An 18,425-nucleotide genomic window follows, 5' to 3' on the forward strand; every position below is an offset into this window, starting at 1 on the left:
TTTGCTCCTCATCATTGCACACTGAGCTGAGCTGTGGTGACATTCTCAAATACACTCAATGTGAATGCATCTAACCACACGTTCAAAGACCTTGACAATGACATCAACGTTTCTGCAACTTTTCTCAAATGTCTAATTTTTTTAGAGCGTTAAGGCACGGTATTCTATTTGACTGCACACACACACAAAAAAAAGTATTTGGACACTTAGGTCACACTTACAAATATATAATGCAATTGCATTAGATAACAAAATATAAAACCAAATGAAATGAAATGAAAAAAGGTCTGGCAAATATGTATACTGTTCAAAACTGATACACTTTCTGTTTGTTCAACATTAATAGAACACATCCAACGTTAATGTGATGAGTTTATATGTCAACTAAAATAACTAAAACCTGTACTAAATACTTTTTTTTTTTTTTTTTACTTACCATTTAGTGTTATTGAAATAATATAAAAAGAATAATTGTATGAAAATTATTTATATTCAAAATGGGTTTTTCATGTAGTTTTGACAAAATTGAGTGCTCTAACTGACCTGAGAAACGTTTTCCCTGCGAGTATTTCAGCAGTTATTATGTGTGTCTCATATTTCTGTTGACTGAACCAGCGTTCTTTCTTTTCAGTGAATTGTCCAAAAAGATTTGCAAAACAGGCTGATTCAAATTCATTCAGACCGCTCTCTCACTGAGGGGCCATTTCAATAAAACAAAAATGTACCTTATTTTGATCCTTCATTTACACGGCAACGGCGTTTCCGGGACATGAAAACACAAACTTTCAAAGTGGCTTTTTTTTTTTAAACGAGACCGTTATTATCTTCAAGTAAACTACAAAAACACAAATCTGACGTCATGCGCATGCGTAGTGTTTCTTTACAAAGTGGCATCACCAACTACTGGCCTGGCAGCAGAATACAATGTTTAAATCGTTTTGACAGTGATGTGATATTGACACAAATCATTTACCATTTCTAAATAAAGATATTTATGGATGATTGTTTCCACCATGAAATAAAAATAAATAAAAAAGGTAAATCAGATTTTTTTTTTTATCACAATTGACTTTTTTAACACAATTTTGTGAGATACTGTATACACTGTAAGAATTATGAAATGAAAGTTGCAATTACCTTTTTTATTTTGTTTATTCAATGGCAGAAAATTGAAAAAAATTCAATTTTTCAAAATTGAAAAAAATTGGCAAGATGTAAACTCAGAATTATGAGGGGGAAAAAGACAAAATTGTGAAATGTAAACTTGATACAGTTTATAACTCGAGTTTATAACTTATTGTGTGATATAAACGTGCAATTGAGGGGGAAAAAGTCACAATACCTTTTTTTTTATTTTCCTTGGTGGAAGCACCCCTTTGCTGCACATCACCCCCACTAAATAAGTTCTGAGAAATGAAAAGGAAAGATCTCGAAAAGAAGAAAACAAGTTATATATATATATATATATATATATATATATATATATATATATATATCAGCATCTAATACAGTGAAATTCATTTGAATGCCCAAAAGCGTTTTTGGGGCCACTCTACGTCCTATTTCTACATACGCTCCATGTATCTTGGAGTATTTATGTATTTAGACTTTGTATCCATATCTTTTCAAGACTGGGTTTTCCAATACAGACAGATTGCGCCCTTGAGACCATTTTACCAAAAGCCAAGAAAGATTTCAGAAACCCAATCCCCTGATTTCCTGTCCACAATCTGAATCTATCCCACACCATCATCCTTATGCCATCCGTATTTACGTGGCTAACGGAATAGTGGGATTCCTGCACGTGTGGGAATCTGGGCCGTAGACCAAAGCTGCAGTTTCCAACCACACAATCCCCCGCCAGTGAAGGAAAACAAGGAAAACTGGCACAAAAGATCTTTTCTCTAAATGAAAGCGTTATATTTTAAACAAATAAAACTCCCACTTCAGTGAATACACTCGTTTCACATTCATTTCTTGTAAAAACACTCAATCTCTGTCAAGATCTGTTTATCAAAATCTGTATTTTTATAAACCATTTGTGTATGTTTCAAGGTGACACTAATCTCAGTGTCAATGGCAATGTAAAAGATGAAGAAGGCCATTGGTTTGGAAGAAATTGCAAATGGAACGGCAGTTCAAACATGCTGTCATTGACTTATTTGTTTGAAATGTGTGTCTTGTGCTGGCAGGCTTATGAATGTGCCTGTTTAAACAACCCAATTGTAGGGAGACATTGCTGAGGTCTGAGGTAAAGCCACTCTCACCAAACATGGGGGGAGGAAGAGAAATGGGCCCAGAATAACTGATCCCTCCTTCAACTCATTGCTCTCCATTACCTCTCTACCTCAAAATGACTTCCACCTGCTCAGCTAGTTAAAATGATTTGATGATCTACTGTCTTGTAGTAGAATGGACATTTTGACATCTGTGCTGCACTTTGGAGTTGCACTCAGTAATGTTTTTGTGCAGCCGAAATGACACGTCTTATACTGACACCTAGTGGCGTGGAGGCAACATCGTGCAACAGTGAAGTTTTTTATTTACCGAACTCCGTTACACATGCTTAATACAGAACAATGCATCATTCATTTATATTTTTACACGGCTCCCTGCAATACTAAATTCTGATTCTTCAATCGCGACATCTAGTGGTCTTTTATTGTACAAGAACAAACACTACAACTGATAACAAAACGCTCAAGCGGGTACTGAGAGTCGTTTTGAGGTAATAAAATGTCAAATTAATATTCAATGATTTACTTAAGTGGCAAGTAGCTGCATAATAAGTGGGATAATACACAGCTGAGTCTTGTATCACCCTGGAGAGGTTTTGCATAAAAATCTGCTGACTGTACACTATCCATTAGCCTTGCCGCGCGAGTTTGGGAACCACTGAGATAAAGTCAGTAATATTCGGCTGGTCATGCTTCATGTAAAATAATATAGCTTTTACTTATTATGCTACTGACATAACTGGAGTCTTTGTGAGATGATATTTTGTTTTCAAAAGCGGATTTTTAATCAGGGAATGTTTACTGAATATACATCCCTTTAAACCAGTAAATGAAAGAACAAAATCAGACAGTGTTCTTGGAAAAGAGAAAGGAAGCTGTCACAATAGTTACTGTGCAGCCCACAGTTCTTTCCAGAGAAAGTCTCACATTCCCTTTTTTTAAGGTGGACAAAATATTTGCTGAACAGAGGGACAATGGTTGAATGCAAATACACATACTTCCTTACTGGGCAGAGTGATTTAGATATAATTGAGGCTACAAAAACATTCATGTATAGTCATTGTATGTATTCAAGATAAATATTAGCTATGAAATTAACCTTAGCAAGTAAAAGGCATTATCCATTTTAGTGGTGTCTAGATGTCATTTCCACCACTGTCATTTCCATCACACAATGTTATGAAACTCAATACATAATTTGACACGTGATGGAAATGATACTGTGATGACAACTATCACAACTCGCAGAAAAAAAAGAGAGAATTCTCCTATGATTCATATACACATTTGGATATTGTTAGCAGACAAAAAAAGAAATACTATAGTGAGAGTGAAAGGAAAAATAGTTCATTTTAGCCAGATATTTCAGTTCTGTTTAATCATGAAAAATGTAACCTAATACAATAGGTTGGGTAAATTCACAGTTTAAATTCCAGTACCTGACCATATAATGTTTCCCATTGTATTACTTTCATTTAACATACAATCCTACCTCTTTCACATTGCCATATAAATACTGTCAATGTTGATAATAGTGTGTTTGCAGTGTATAGTATGAAGTATGCAGTGTTTTTAGCACGTTAAGTAGTCGGTAGGGTGTTCTGTGTAGCACAAACACTGTGGAATGAGTAACGCAGTAAAATTTGATTTAAACAAACACTTAACATTCTGCATTCATACCCCATTCTACACCTCATGTGCTACTGACGTGTATTGCTGATCCCTTTAAAGGCCCACTGAAGTGCCTTGAAACATGCAGAGTTATTCAATGTGTTTCCATCATTTCCAATGAAACAGTAAAACAGGGCGGGACATATAGAACAGCTCCTCCCCTTTTTTAAACAGCCAATAGCGTTTCGTTTATACAACAGAAAGCTCGGCCAGAGCTGTTAAGCTCTGTAAAGCCGCAGTTTCCTCCTAATCTCTTACTCCTCCATATTGCTTTAAAATATAGCATTCTGTGCAGAATTCAAATGTGTCCGATATGTTTTGTGGTCCGACTCGGGCATATGATCCGCTCTATCGTGTCTCTGGACCGGAGCAGACTGTGCACGCTGTGGCGGTTCGCGTGACACTAACGTGAAACCAGACTTCGTTCGCCCCAATGGAAAGCATATTCATACTGTCTGAATCGTTCCCTATCCCCTATTTAATGCAGTATGTGCCAGTCACCATGTAGAAAATAGTAAATGTGTGAACAAGTGACTGATTTTGTAGGGGGGTGACCAATAATGTAAGGGGTGGGACACTTTATATTCTAAGAGAGTATTTGATTGGACAGAAAATCTGATGAGAAGCTCATTAAAAAAATCATTGATCCATATTGGTGAGAGGCTGTACATTTTGAATGCTTATATCTTCTAAATGAAAATGTTGTCATTGTTTTAAAGCAACAATGACAACAAACGCACACCACAGATATGACAACCAATGACCAATGACAACAATAAAGCACACCACAGATAACAGTAAGGCTAAGATATTCATACTTAAAGCCAACAAACTTCAAATTTGATTTAATGTGGACTTTAAGGCCTGCTTTTTTTAGACAGGCCCATGATATATTCAGTAACTTAAATCTGCAATATAAACCTGATGTCATCTGGAAGGTCACTGAATGTTTGGTCAAGGGAAAAACAGTGCACCCACTGAGAGTTATTTTGAGATCTTGAGACGCTGCAGTCCCTCCTCCGCGCGGCTCACACACTTTGCATCCAGCACACAACAATGGGCGCAGGATGCTGTGGTCAGCGCTATGTGTGCGGTGTGATCTTCACACCACTGCGAGTGGAGAGACCGTGACGTGGGTGGGTCAAGAGCTCAGCATAACACAGCTATGAATTTGACACCCGTTTCCACAGGAACAAACACTCAGACCAGATATGCTAAGACTGCGCAGGTATATTTATGTTTTTTTATTAAAATGCCACAACGTTTGATTCACCAGAGCATTCTGATGGCATGAAGAAACAATATGAAAATGAAAGATACCACTGAAAACAAACCTATATTCAGTAAGGCCAAACACGGACATTAAAGCAGGAATTCAATTAGAACTGGTAAACTGAGTGGGCCTAGTAGAAATACAATAAACAGGGCATTGAAATGGACACGTTGACATCATTTACTCACCCTCATTTCGTTCCAAACATTTATGACGGTTCTTATGAACTTTTTTGTTTTGCCCACACAATGAAAGTCAATGAGGTCCAATGGTGTTTTGTATTGTTTTTACTTTCATTGTTTGCTAGTTGTGATGACATGAGAGCAGTGGTGTAAAGTATTTGAGTAAATGTAATTAGTTGCTGTTCTTAAGTATCTTTTTTGGCTACTTTGTAGTTTTACCGAGTGTCAAAGATAATAGCTACTTTTATTCTCTACTTGACTACATTTTTTAATAAGTATATGCACGTTTGTGATGAGGAATGTAATAACTCGATACATGTGGCATGGCACCTAACTTTTTCTGCGGCAGTTTATTTCTGTTACAGAAGACGTGATATCGCCATCTATAGGGCATCGAAGGTTCTATCTCTTGTGTGTTTTGCCCTTGCTCACCCAATCTTGTCAATAGGGCTACTTTGTGTTTGTGAGTCTGAGTGCATTAGTTGAAGAATTGCAGATGTTTCATATATGAGATGGGGCCATGACTGCAGCCAGTGATGAGGCAGAGACCAGCACATCCAGTGCAAGTAGCATTGACTAGTTGATTTCACTTAATATTATTTTATTTATCCGTCATTTTGAAGAGACCTTTTTAAAGGATATTGGTTTGCTTATGCCCTTTTTGAGCACTTGAGCTTAACTGAGACTTGAGTGTTTGTAGACGTTTAAGAGGCTGTTTTGTCGACCTTGATTTATTGTCATTTTGAGGTGTTCAGTTTTTCATTTCCACTTTAGAAAATAAACATGTCATTACTCTCCTTACAAATCAACTGTTTCTTGTTTTTTCACTGGCACTCTTCCCAGACAGCAACATAGCGTCGGCCCAAATCCGGCCCACATCTGGTACACGTGGATTCCACACATACCAGACGTGGGCCGACACTATGTTACTGTCTGGGTTAAGCCCGGGACACACCAAGCATGTCAAAAAAACTTGCGGTGACAAAAGCTGACTGTGTTGTCGCCTCTTGTCGGCTGTGTCTCGACCAAAAAGCTGCACTTGAACACACCAAAAGGACTAAAGGACTGTCAACAGCATGTGCGTGCGTTCTGCACCTGCATGTAAGTAAATATCTGTCTATATCAGCAGGTATCAATAGTATATTTTCATCATTCAAAAAGGGAAACCAAAACTAGGACTGTAAATATACAAACTGTAAACAAAGCAGCGCTTTGAATATTAATCACGCTGATCACTTTATTCATTCCACTCGGCTCATGTTATTATGAAAAGATTTGTGCATTGAATGCCCATGTAAGATGGCGTAAAATAAAAAAAACAGCCCTCTGTCTGTACCGTCTTGACTTGCTTTCATCACTTTTGCTTTCTCGTGCACTGACTCATTCGGTAAGCTGAACAGCCAATCAGAGTTCTCTCTCTCACCGACGACCTGATGCCGATTCAACATGCTGAATCGGCCCAATAAACCCTGATGACGTCGACTAGAGCCAAAAAACCAAGACGGCCGACTGTCGGCTTGTTGTGTCCCGGCCTTTAGCTGTTGAGGACAAGTGCATCTTTGAGCCTACATTCAGCACAAGTAAAATACTTACTAATTAAATCAGATACTCTAAGACTTTTACTCAAGTCATATTGGAATTGGTGATTTTTGCTGTAAAGTACCTGTATTTTAACTAAAGTATGGTTTTCAGGTTCACACCTCTGCATGACAGTAAGTAAATGGCAGAATTAAAATTGTGGATGTACTTTCCCTTTAAATACCACAATCTTTGGGATCTTTAATAATCTGAGACATGCCTTCGAACAGTGAGACCTTGATACAATAAAGTGAGTCAACTTCATGGCTTAGTATAAAGTCCACCTTCAGATGATCATATATTACGATGTTCTTTCGGTTGATCTTTGACTGTGTCTTTCCTCTCTGTTTTCTACATATTATTGTGAGTGCAAAATGAAAATTAGATCTGTACAGCAGGGTGTTTTTTTTTCTTTCTATGAGGTAACAAGCTCTACGCAAATACATTTCCTGTTTTTATTAAGCTATTTTAAGAAAAGCAAGGCAGTATTTTTTGATATTTAAAGTACAAAGGTCATCAGTGAATTAAAATGCTTATTTTGCTACACTCCTAAAAAAAAAAAAAAAAAAAAAAAAAAAATGTTGAGTGAGGAGTTATATAGAACCCTAGGGTTCTTGACTCCGTTTTTTAGAACCTTGTATGGCAAAAAGCTTTTTTATAAGGAGAAATGTCTAAAATGGTTGCATAATTTCATGTTTAACGGGTTATTTAAATTTTTCTAGTGATAATATGTTTACGAGTTAAGTCATCACATTAATTTCAATTAAAAATGTATTAAAACAAAATGAATTAATTAAAGCTAAATCCATAAAGTGATTTATGAAGCGCCTGATGGAACCTTTTAGGGTTCTACACTGAAAAAATATTTTCATTCATCCAATTAAAAAATTTTAGGGTAATGGTTCACATCTATATTTTATAACTTGAGCCAATGAAAAATAAATAACTTGCCCTTACCAATATTTTCTATGTCTATGAAAACTATTTTATAAAACTTGGCACAAAGCATATTTTTCTTGTTGAAAAAAATCTATTAATTTAAATTCTATTTTTGATCTAAACAAAAATATATAGATTTAATCAAAGCAAAAATTCTCATTTAATAAATATGTATTAGAAATTATTTGTTTTCTCCAATTAAATAGATATTGATTTAATAATACAATTATTTCTCATTTTTAAAAATACAAGTTAATAGAAATTATTTATTTTAAACAAACAAAAAGATATGGATTCAATAAAACATATTTCCCATAAGGAACATTAATTAATCTTGTCCAAAATCAAATAAAAAAGACACATCATTTTCATTAAATCGATATTTATTAAATTATTATATACATTACTTCCACACATCCACAATTTCGTGTCAGATTTTCAACTTTTTCAACATTTGCGACAGACAGCAAGTCCCTCAGAACCTCTTGACCCTCAAGTATGATTCCAATGTTTGTGGGTATACAGCTTGTGCATCTCTGATGACAAAGATTTCCATGGTTTCTGCTGAAGAGTTTTTTCAGCCTCTTCCTTCTCCAACACCTGGAAAAGAATTTAAGAAAAAAAGAATAAGGAATCAATACAGCTTGGGTTTCCCCCCAAATTAGTTTACATAATACTAATACTTCTAACTAATTATAAAATTTACTCCAATTTGTTGTTGATATATAAATATAAGTTGCACAAACTTTCCAGCACATGGGACTCTGATTTTAGCTGAAAGTAATTGTTTCTATATTTGAAATTAGCCTTCATACTGTTATCAGACATATATCTGAACATAGTCTGATGGCTAATTTTGAAGTGGACAGCCATATCTAGCATTTTCACATCTCTAAAGTAATCTGGCCTTACCAGGAAATGTTTGATGAGGTCCTCCACTGTTTCTCCCATATAAAGGATGAGATATTTCAGTGCTCTTTGTATCGGTGTCAGTATCCTGCATCAAGATAATACAAATTTGGCATGAGGGTACATTATGGTCAACAAACTTTAGCACAATATACGTTATCAGTTGATATAATAATCATTATAATATATGATTCAATAGTGTGTCAATCCTATTACTAACGCCACGAAAAAATGTCCTCTGGCTAGTAGCTGCTACTACACTTTTTTGAAAACCAACCGACATCAACCGATTGGCGCCAATGCAGCAATACTTCTATGCATACAATCCATAAATAAATGACCATTGTGAGTGTCGACAGTCATACGTGTTAGATAACGTTACCATTAATCACAAGTGAACGTCAGTCCTTTTACATGTAAGCTAACTTTAGCTCCTTAGTTGTTGATCAGGTTTCTACGGTTTTAACCAGAGAACGTCGTTCTTATGACGCTGCATCGAGATAACGTTATGTTCAATGATTAAACGTTCACGTTAATTACCATTGTAAAATCAAAATAAGCCAGGGGTAAACGTATATGTTCCCTTTTGCAATCGGTCAGGAATTGATTAGCAGCTAACGTCGACACGTTAACTTGCCTAGTGTAAACTAAGCTAGCTAACACATTTTTAAACTAACGTAAGTTAACGTTACATAACGATATCTAACAGATAAATTCGGCAGAGCAACATGTCTTGTACAGGCTTCTAAATATACAGCAGCACATTTAAATGGTTGTTTGTTTCACTTACTTCAGTTTATCCGCGATGAAATCTGATTCTCTCTGACTGGAGCAGCAAAGTGATCCACGGAACGTAGAAGAGCGGTTACAGCGGTCTGCTGACGTGGTCGTTGTCGTCGAGAAGATTTGTGTTTAATGCCCATGCGCAATCCTGTGTGTAATCTTGAAATTGTACATTCGTCGAAACAAATATTTCTTATTTGAGCTCTTAATGAAAAATATTTATATTTAACTATGTTTTGAACGAAAAAAATATTATTTGAAAAATAAAACAAATAATGGTAAACTGAATTGAAAGACAAATTATGAATTGGATGAAGTACTGCTTGAAAACCTTTTTACAGTGTATATAGAACCCTTTCTTGTAAAAGTGTCTTAATAAATGATATGCCTGGTTTTAGACTACACTTCATATACTAAAATTGCTTTCTATCCTAAAGATCACATTGATACATGTTTTTTGTATTCTTGCAAAAAAAAAAAAAAGATATAACAAGTAACGTATAGCACCATTGTTTCCATTCTAATGTGGGAGGTACAGTAAAATTTCCATCAAAGCGTCAAAAATATCACTAGTTTTATATAAAACTCTCCCTTTTAGTCTACTGTGGGTATTCACATTTTTTCCATGAAGGAGGATACGTGCCTGAATTTAAGATCTTTTAAGCTGTTGTTTGTTTGATATTGTCGTTAAATATTAGTCATAGTTGAGTAATACAGTTCCCCATATCCTTATATTTTAAAAATAGTTTTACTGCTGACACGAATTCAAAGTGGTGGAGCCACATCAAGGTCAGCTGTTTTGACGCTGATTCAGGAGAAAGTTGCTTTTAGAAATGTTTTGTGAGGCCTAAAATGATAACTGCTCTCACTTCCTGTTTTAAAACTTACAACCGGCCATTGCCAGATTTTACCACCTTCTAACATACGCATGTGCTCAACATACGCTCTGACATCATTACTGCAGTTCAATAATCTAGTGAATCAGACATGACAGTGAACTTTAACTGCAATACAATAACACTCCCATTTACCGGTGTAAACTACTTATTCATTCTTGCGTCAATAGACTGATAAATCTGTAGATAAAAAAAAATTGGGTCAAACGACAGCAGTGGCGTCGAAGAGCATAAATTATTAAAGTAAGATATTACACATTATTTCAATGTATTGAGTAATCAGGACAAATGAATGTGGTAATAGACTTTGGACATGGAGGAAATGCAAACATACAAGCCAGTATTTAAGTGAAAAGTGTTGCTATGGAAAATATACAAATAATGCACAACAATGAGCAACAGTGGTTTAAAACGAGGGCACGGTTATATAATAGACAGTTTGTGAGTTGTGTCGTGACATTTAACCCTCCTCCAGTCATCCTCCCCTCTGAACTGTTTATTTGTAAATTGTGAGGTTAAAAAAGCCATTGTCATTTATGCTTGTAGATGTAAAGCTTCAAAGAGGTCATAGAACCTCCATAACAGTAGTCCATACAACTTTTAAGCTATATTCCAAGTCTTATGAACTTTGTGTGAGAAACACACCAAAACGTTGCTTCAGAAGACTTGGAGTATAGAGTGTACAAATCAAGTGCTATGCGACATTACATTACATCACAATATGTTATACAGGTATTGTGTTGTATGTTATGTGTTGTGTTGTGTTATATTATTGTTATGTTGTATGTTATCTATCTATCTATCTATCTATCTATCTATCTATCTATCTATCTATCTATCTATCTATCATTCATTCTATATCTGTCGTTCTATCTATCTATCGTTCATTCTATATCTATCTATCTATCTATCTATCTATATATCTATTGTTCATTCTATGTCTGTCGTTCTATCTATCTATCTATCTATTGTTCATTCTATCTATCTATCTATCTATCTATCTATCTATCTATCTATCTATCTATCTATCTATCTATCTATCTTTACAGATGTGGCAACTATGCCCAAAGATGCATGATTTTTATACTTGAAAAATATGAATTGTTTGAAAAGTGAGTAAAATGGCAGAATTTAAATTTGGGGTAAAAAAAAAAATATATATATATATATATATATATATATATATATATATATTCTTTTTGAGGTGTACAAAATATAATTGTAACCTCCTGACATACATTAAGTATTTTTATCTTTCATAACTAAGCATGTCACATTGATATTGCCTCAAAACGTATATATGACTTTGCAAATATTTGTAGAACCTTTGACACCGCAGCCTTATAAAGCACAACAAAAAAAAGTCCAACATTGGCTGAAGATCCCATTGTCATGTGCGCTGTCACATTACTGAGAAAACATTTCTTCACATATTTGATTGACCACAGGCTGAAGTGAATTTGCACAATCGTCGATGGGTTTAATAAAGATGCTAATAAATGAGCAAGAAAAATTATAAAGCACATTGCAAAAAGCGTCTTAAATGCTAGTGTGCCGTAGATGAGAAGACATAAAGGCACTAAGTGAAGCACAGATGAAGTGTGACTAACTGTGGCCTGTGCTTCCTCATTCGCCTCATGTGACTGTGTGTCATTGTGGTTTGGCATGTTCAGGGCATGCTGACTGATTTAGACTTTACAACTCAGAGCCAATACACAGAGAACATTTAGAAACATCTACCTGTTTACTGTCCTCGCAGTGTTCGTTTTATGTTTAGATTTTTACGTTTGATGTTTTTATTATTATTTTGTTATACAGTCTGGGACTTTGAACTTTGAATTAAACTATGATGCTCTCTTGTGTCACACAGTTATCTTGTTTTCATTCACTTTTTGCTGTCTCAGCCGATACTGAGACTGCAAAAATGTTTGAAAACATTCCTCTGAATGCTAAAAGAAAGAAGGTAATACACTTATGTGGTTTGTTTTTCTTTAGTCTGCAGCGTGACAGAAGAGTATAGAGCACTAAACTGGATCACAGAGGAATGCTGAGAAACCGGATAGTCAGAATCAGTACTGTCTCCATGACGACGCTGAACAATCGGGTGTGATCATATAAAAACATAATAAAAACCAAACCAAACCAAAACAGAAAACAAAGGAAGCTAAATAAAGAATTCCGAAACAAAACCATATGCACATTGTTGGCGGTAACACTTTATTTCAATGACCCACTTTAGACATTATATTAACTATAAGTAACTAGGAAACTGCACGTCAACTTCTTAGTTGTCTTGCTTAATATCTGCCACCACCTTATTTTGATATAGATAACAGACATTCTACTGACTATAACTTTGAAAGTAAGTCAACTTATTCTACTAACCTAAACCCTAATCAAATAGTCTACTAATACATTAATGAGAGTTAGTTGAAATCTAGTTGCAAATAAATGAGAACTAGTTGACATGTAGTTGCAAAGTTACTAATAGTTAGTAGAATGTCTAAAGTGGATCATCAAAATAAAGTGTAACCAACCATTAAGATTAAATAAATAGCCTTTCTGATTTTTTAAAAATAGGAGACTCTTCCCTTAACTTTTGTTTCTGGCGTCAAACCAGAACTAAGAATTTTTGGCAAATTTCATCTGCCACTTGGGAGAAACCAAATTCCAATTGGACAGACGCCAACATGGCAAGATTATACGTGACATGCCCTCGTCCTCAAAAACCGAAACTATACAGGGTAAAACTTGCAGTGAAGATAAACATGGTTTAAATGTGGTGAATTATTGGCTGTTTGGAACAAGAAACCATCAAAAATTCAAGAGGCATTTAGAAATCAAAATTTATAAATCAGTTTTACTATTCAGCCTAGGTCATGTTCGTAATTTTGCATATTGTTGAGCCTTTTCCTATGGAAGCTTGTCTCCAACACAGAATAAAACATTTTAAAAGATAATTGCGACTTTTTATCTCACAATTGTAAGTTTACATCTCGCAATTCTGACATCTTTTCTCAATTTAATTTAATAAAATTAATTTGCAATTGCGTCCAAGTCCAATTCTAAGGAAAAAAACACTGATTTTATATCACAATTCTGACTTTATAACATGCAATTGCGACTTTATTTCACAATTCTGAGATAAAAAGTCAGAATAGTGGGATAAAAAGTCGCAGTTACCTTTTATATTTTTTTATTCTGTGGCGGAAACAAGCTTCCATATTTTTTGATAATATTAATACATTTCGATATTTGAGATTTAACCCTCCTTTTGTGTTTAGGTTAATTTGACCCTCATTTAAACTGCTTGAAACGTGTTTTATTTATAGAAATTTTGTGACTTGTTCTCATGCAGAGTGTATATATTCATGCATTGTTTCGACACATGGATGTGTTTTTGAAAGGACGTACAAGGTGCGGGGGTCAAATTGCCCCTGGTTATTTTCTATGCAGTTTGCCAAAAAAAATAAACACTTTGAAAAACAGCAAAGTAAAAATAAATAAATAAAAACCCAGAAAACCTATAGCTTGTCAAAGACTAAAATATGATATATATTATTTTGGTACTTGATGAGTTGTTTACATTGGTCCAGTGTAAAATATGCTATTGCATTTCCTTAATCCTATGATGTATTTACTGAAGCTGGGTTATGTTGCTATCATGACATGGAGGAGAACCTGTTTATGGAGAATGAGTCAGATCATGTTTCTCAAGGCAATGTACCCGTATAGTCAAACATTACACAATAATAGTGATTCACTGCTGGGTTGTTTACAACATTGTAGAAGTGAAGTTTTTTTAGACCCTGAGTGAGATGTTTGCTTACAAAACATGACTTTTGCACAAGCTTGGCAAAAAAAATCCACAATGGTTTTCAAACACAGATATCATCTAAAGTCACCAAAATGCAACGTGATCTGGAATCTACAGCTCCGGATGTGTTTAACTTCTTACCAGTAAATTCTCCACCTCTCTTCCTATAACAGCTTTTTACTTCCTTGGAATTTCTTCTTGAATCTGCAGTTTGCTCTAATTACCAACTTTGATTTGGTCCTTACAAAAAATTTTTCCACGGAAATGCACCGAATGCATGTTTGACAAGAGAATTTCTTTGGAAATTCTTGGGACTCTGTGGGCCTCTGGAACAATATGTTCCCATGCACTGAAATCCTACATCCTGTTGCGCAATCCTGTGCTTACACATGGAAAATCAGCTGGTGTGGCACCGCTCACAAATTTTATGGCATTTGATTTTTTTATGCATTACAAAACGGGCCTCTGAATTCAGACACAAGATGGTGAGCAGAGTGAAAATGCAGCTGTAAAAACCAGCTAAACTAACAACAAATGCTTGCATGAAACCAATCATTAATCTAAGACGTTCCAACGGCTGAAACAGAAATATAGCGGAATTCAGCTTCAGCTACCCAGAGGATTCATTATTGTTTGGAAAAAGCTGTTGAAAACACTCTTTTTTAATTTTGGTCTATTGCACCGTCACCTACAAAATGGTTTAAAAAGAATAGCAAAGCCGCCCCATCTCTAATCTTTCTATAGCACACTATCTGTCCGCCCCAGAGGCAGATGACTCGAGATTTACATAGTTTCCCTAAAATGCTTATTACTCATGCTAAGCAGTGTGTAAAATGCTTTGGGCAGTCACTGGCATTGTAAATGTAATCCATTTGTCCATATCCTCCTCCATCTCATCCTCATGCACACTAACAGGCTGTGACCAACACCGCCCAGCTATATTTCACTGACAAATGAAAAGAGATTCCAGATGATAGACTGTGAAAGAAATGAGAAACACATGCAAAAAAAAGCTCAGCTGAATTCCAGACACCACAACTGGACTTTCACAATGACTTGCTCATTGTGGTCTGAGAGACTCGGGTATCTCCTACACTCACTTTTCAAATGATTTTAAAATAAAATAAAAAAGCAAACTTGGAATAATAAAACACAGGGATTTGATTCAGTGAAAATAGAAAGATTTTGCAATTTTGAGGGGCATTTTTTCCCACCTTCTAACTAGCAAAAGTCCATAAAGGCCCTGTTCTAAATGGAACCCTGAGCCCTTGCAATCTTCCTCCAAGTCCACAATTTCGTGACGTAATGGCGCTTTGGCTGTTGCGTTGGGGTCTATTATGGAGCTTACGGGCTTACGGCAAAAGTGTGCATCGGGGGCGCAAGACAACTGCAAAGGGGGTGCTCACAAGCACCATTCTGAATCCTACAATGACAAATAGGACACCCTACGGTCTTGTTGACTTAACAAACATGAGGACGCAGTGGCCATTGTAAGTCCACAAGACCCCAAGTGCACATGAAGTGTGCTAATTGAGGGCCAAAGTAGCTCTCAAAATAGTCTTTAACAAAAACCATTTGGCATGTAAGTCCTAAAACACCTACAATATCCCCCAAAAGTATCTGGACACAATCCACAATATAAATCCATACACCTCTCACAACTAAAGAGATGAATACTACTTTAAGAATGATGAACATTCACATGAGATGAGAACTTCATTGTGTGGCCTATAAAGCTGATTTACATTAGGTGGGTGGCCCTTCTTGGATCACATGACCAGCAATGTCTTGAATTGAACTTAATAAACACTTAATCTGCATTTGATCTGAAGCTAATTGGAATTGTTAGTAACATCATCATGTTGTAATTACGAACATTGACTGTACAGTGTAGTTTGAATGCATTTTATGTAACATTTTCTGTTATTGAAGAAGATTACTTTTCCCATCATGCTCATTATGTGCAGCACGAGAATGATAAAATACACAGATAGCATTGGTTACGCACCACATTTGCATCATTTTCTCTTAATGTTGTTGCACTAGTATTAAAAACCACTTTTCAGGAAGTGAAAGTGCAGAAAGTACACAGTTCTTCTTTAACTTTAAAGCCATAGAAAGAACAAAGATGAGGTTGCCAGTGACTTGCTCACCATCCAAACATCAGAGCTAAGAATTAAAGAAGACATGGTAATGAAAAGAGAGATTAAGCAGGTATAGGCAGTTGTTTGGAATGTCCTTTAGTTAATTGGGTAATGTAGAGATGGGGATTCTCCCGAAGCCATGTGCTGATGTGGAGAGCCAGCTGTGGTTTGTGTTAAATACATTCCTTTAGCTGCTGGGTGAGTCAGTATGGACTGTGCTAACCAGGACTCTGACTCATCTCCACATGAGTCAACACGATCAGCCCGAGCCAGAGGGCACAGGCGACTGACCCCACCTGCCTAGCCGGCGTCAAAGCATCACCACAGGCCTATAGGCTCCTGGTGACATGTCAGTTATTTTCTATCGCCCAACACAAATGTGTACTTACTGTGGTAAAAACTAAGGCTGTGCGATGCATTGAATATTCTTGATTTATTCATGATGAATGCTGATGATATCAAATTGAGCAGAATTGTGATTATCTCAATGGCTTCAATGCACTTTTTGTTCACCCATTAAGATTCCTAAACACATATTATTAGTGATTTGTTGACACTATTGGTGCAGAAACTTTAACTTAAATCTTCAGTAAATGGCAATAGAGTCGGTAAGTTTGACTGTTTCTGTATCGAGTCAAAACTCTGATTCTAATTTGTTTGTCATCAACTAAATTTTTCATTAAAATTGTTTTAGTAAAAATAAACTATAGGCGCTATGTGTATATAAATCCCATATTTGAGGTCTAAACTACTACATGCATATACATATACACAATTAGCATAAATGAGTACATCCAAAGTAAATGATCAAGTATACTATACAAATTAGTTTTAAGTTACTGGAACTCTCTTGTAAGTGTACACTACTAGACATGCACTTGTTAGTACTACATTCTATTCCTATTTCACGTTACTTAGTTTTTTAAGTGCAATCGGTTTGCATGCTTTTTTTGAGTAAGCTGAACTAATCAGATTTTACAGTGTACAGTACAGGCCAAAAGTTTGGAAACATTACTATTTTTAATGTTTTTGAAAGAAGTTTCTTCTGCTCATCAAGCCTGCATTTCTTTGATCAAAAATACTTTTTTTTTTTTATTAATATTGTGATATATTATTACAATTTAAAATAATTGGTTCTGCTGCTTAATATTTTTTTCATTACCTGTGATACTTTGATGAATAAAAAGTAAACAAATAAAAAAAAATTTTTTAAAAAAAGAAGCAAATGTTTTAAAAATAGAAATCTTTTGTAACAACAATATACACTACTGGTCAGTAATTTTGGGGTCAGTAATTTTTTTTCTTTCTTTTTTTTGAAATAAATCAATACTTTTATTCAGCAAGGATGTGTTAATTTGATAAAAAGTGATAGTAAAGAAGATTTATATTATTAGAAAATATTTTTTTATTTTGAATAAATGCAGTTCTTTTTAACCTTTTATTCATCAAATATATTAGGCAGCAGAACTGTTTCCAACACTCATAATAAATCAGAATATTAGAATGATTTCTAAAGGATCATGTGATAGACTGGATGTCACATGTGACACTGAAGACTGGAGTAATGATCCTGAAAATTCAGCTTTGCATCACAGAAATAAATGATAATTTAAAGTATAATAAATTGAAAACCAATTATTTTAAATTGTAATAATATATCACAATATTACATTTTTTTCTGTCTTTTTGATCAAATAAATGCAGGCTTGATGAGCAGAAGAAACTTCTTTCAAAAACATTGAAAATAGTAATGTTTCCAAACTTTTGGCCTGTACTGTATATATTCCCATTTATGAAATGAAACAGAGTGGGCCTTTACACATATATTACACACACACATATAGGACCACTCTGTTTCATTTCATGAATGGGAACGAACATGGTTTGAAACAAGTGGAACTCAAACATGTGACCCACCATCTCACCCTGCCAACACTCATCAAAAACTACATCAACACTGTCAGAAGGTAAAGTAGGAGTCCATTTCTGTCCCCCA

The 18,425-nt window shown here is 35.2% G+C and overlaps 1 long non-coding RNA gene across 1 annotated transcript; it reads right to left on the reverse strand.

Moving 5' to 3' along the window:
• Positions 1–8,240: 8,240 nt before the first annotated feature.
• LOC309505386 lies at positions 8,241–9,654 on the reverse strand. The gene is made up of 3 exons (XR_014208419.1): positions 9,580–9,654; positions 8,793–8,877; positions 8,241–8,480 (listed from the first exon to the last, which is right to left on the reverse strand). It is a non-coding gene; the product is annotated as an uncharacterized lncRNA (long non-coding RNA).
• Between the last annotated feature and the right edge of the window lie 8,771 nt (positions 9,655–18,425).

This window comes from Leuciscus leuciscus (assembly GCF_965113295.1).
Source record: "Leuciscus leuciscus genome assembly, chromosome: 9".
Classification (NCBI taxonomy): domain Eukaryota; kingdom Metazoa; phylum Chordata; class Actinopteri; order Cypriniformes; family Leuciscidae; genus Leuciscus; species Leuciscus leuciscus.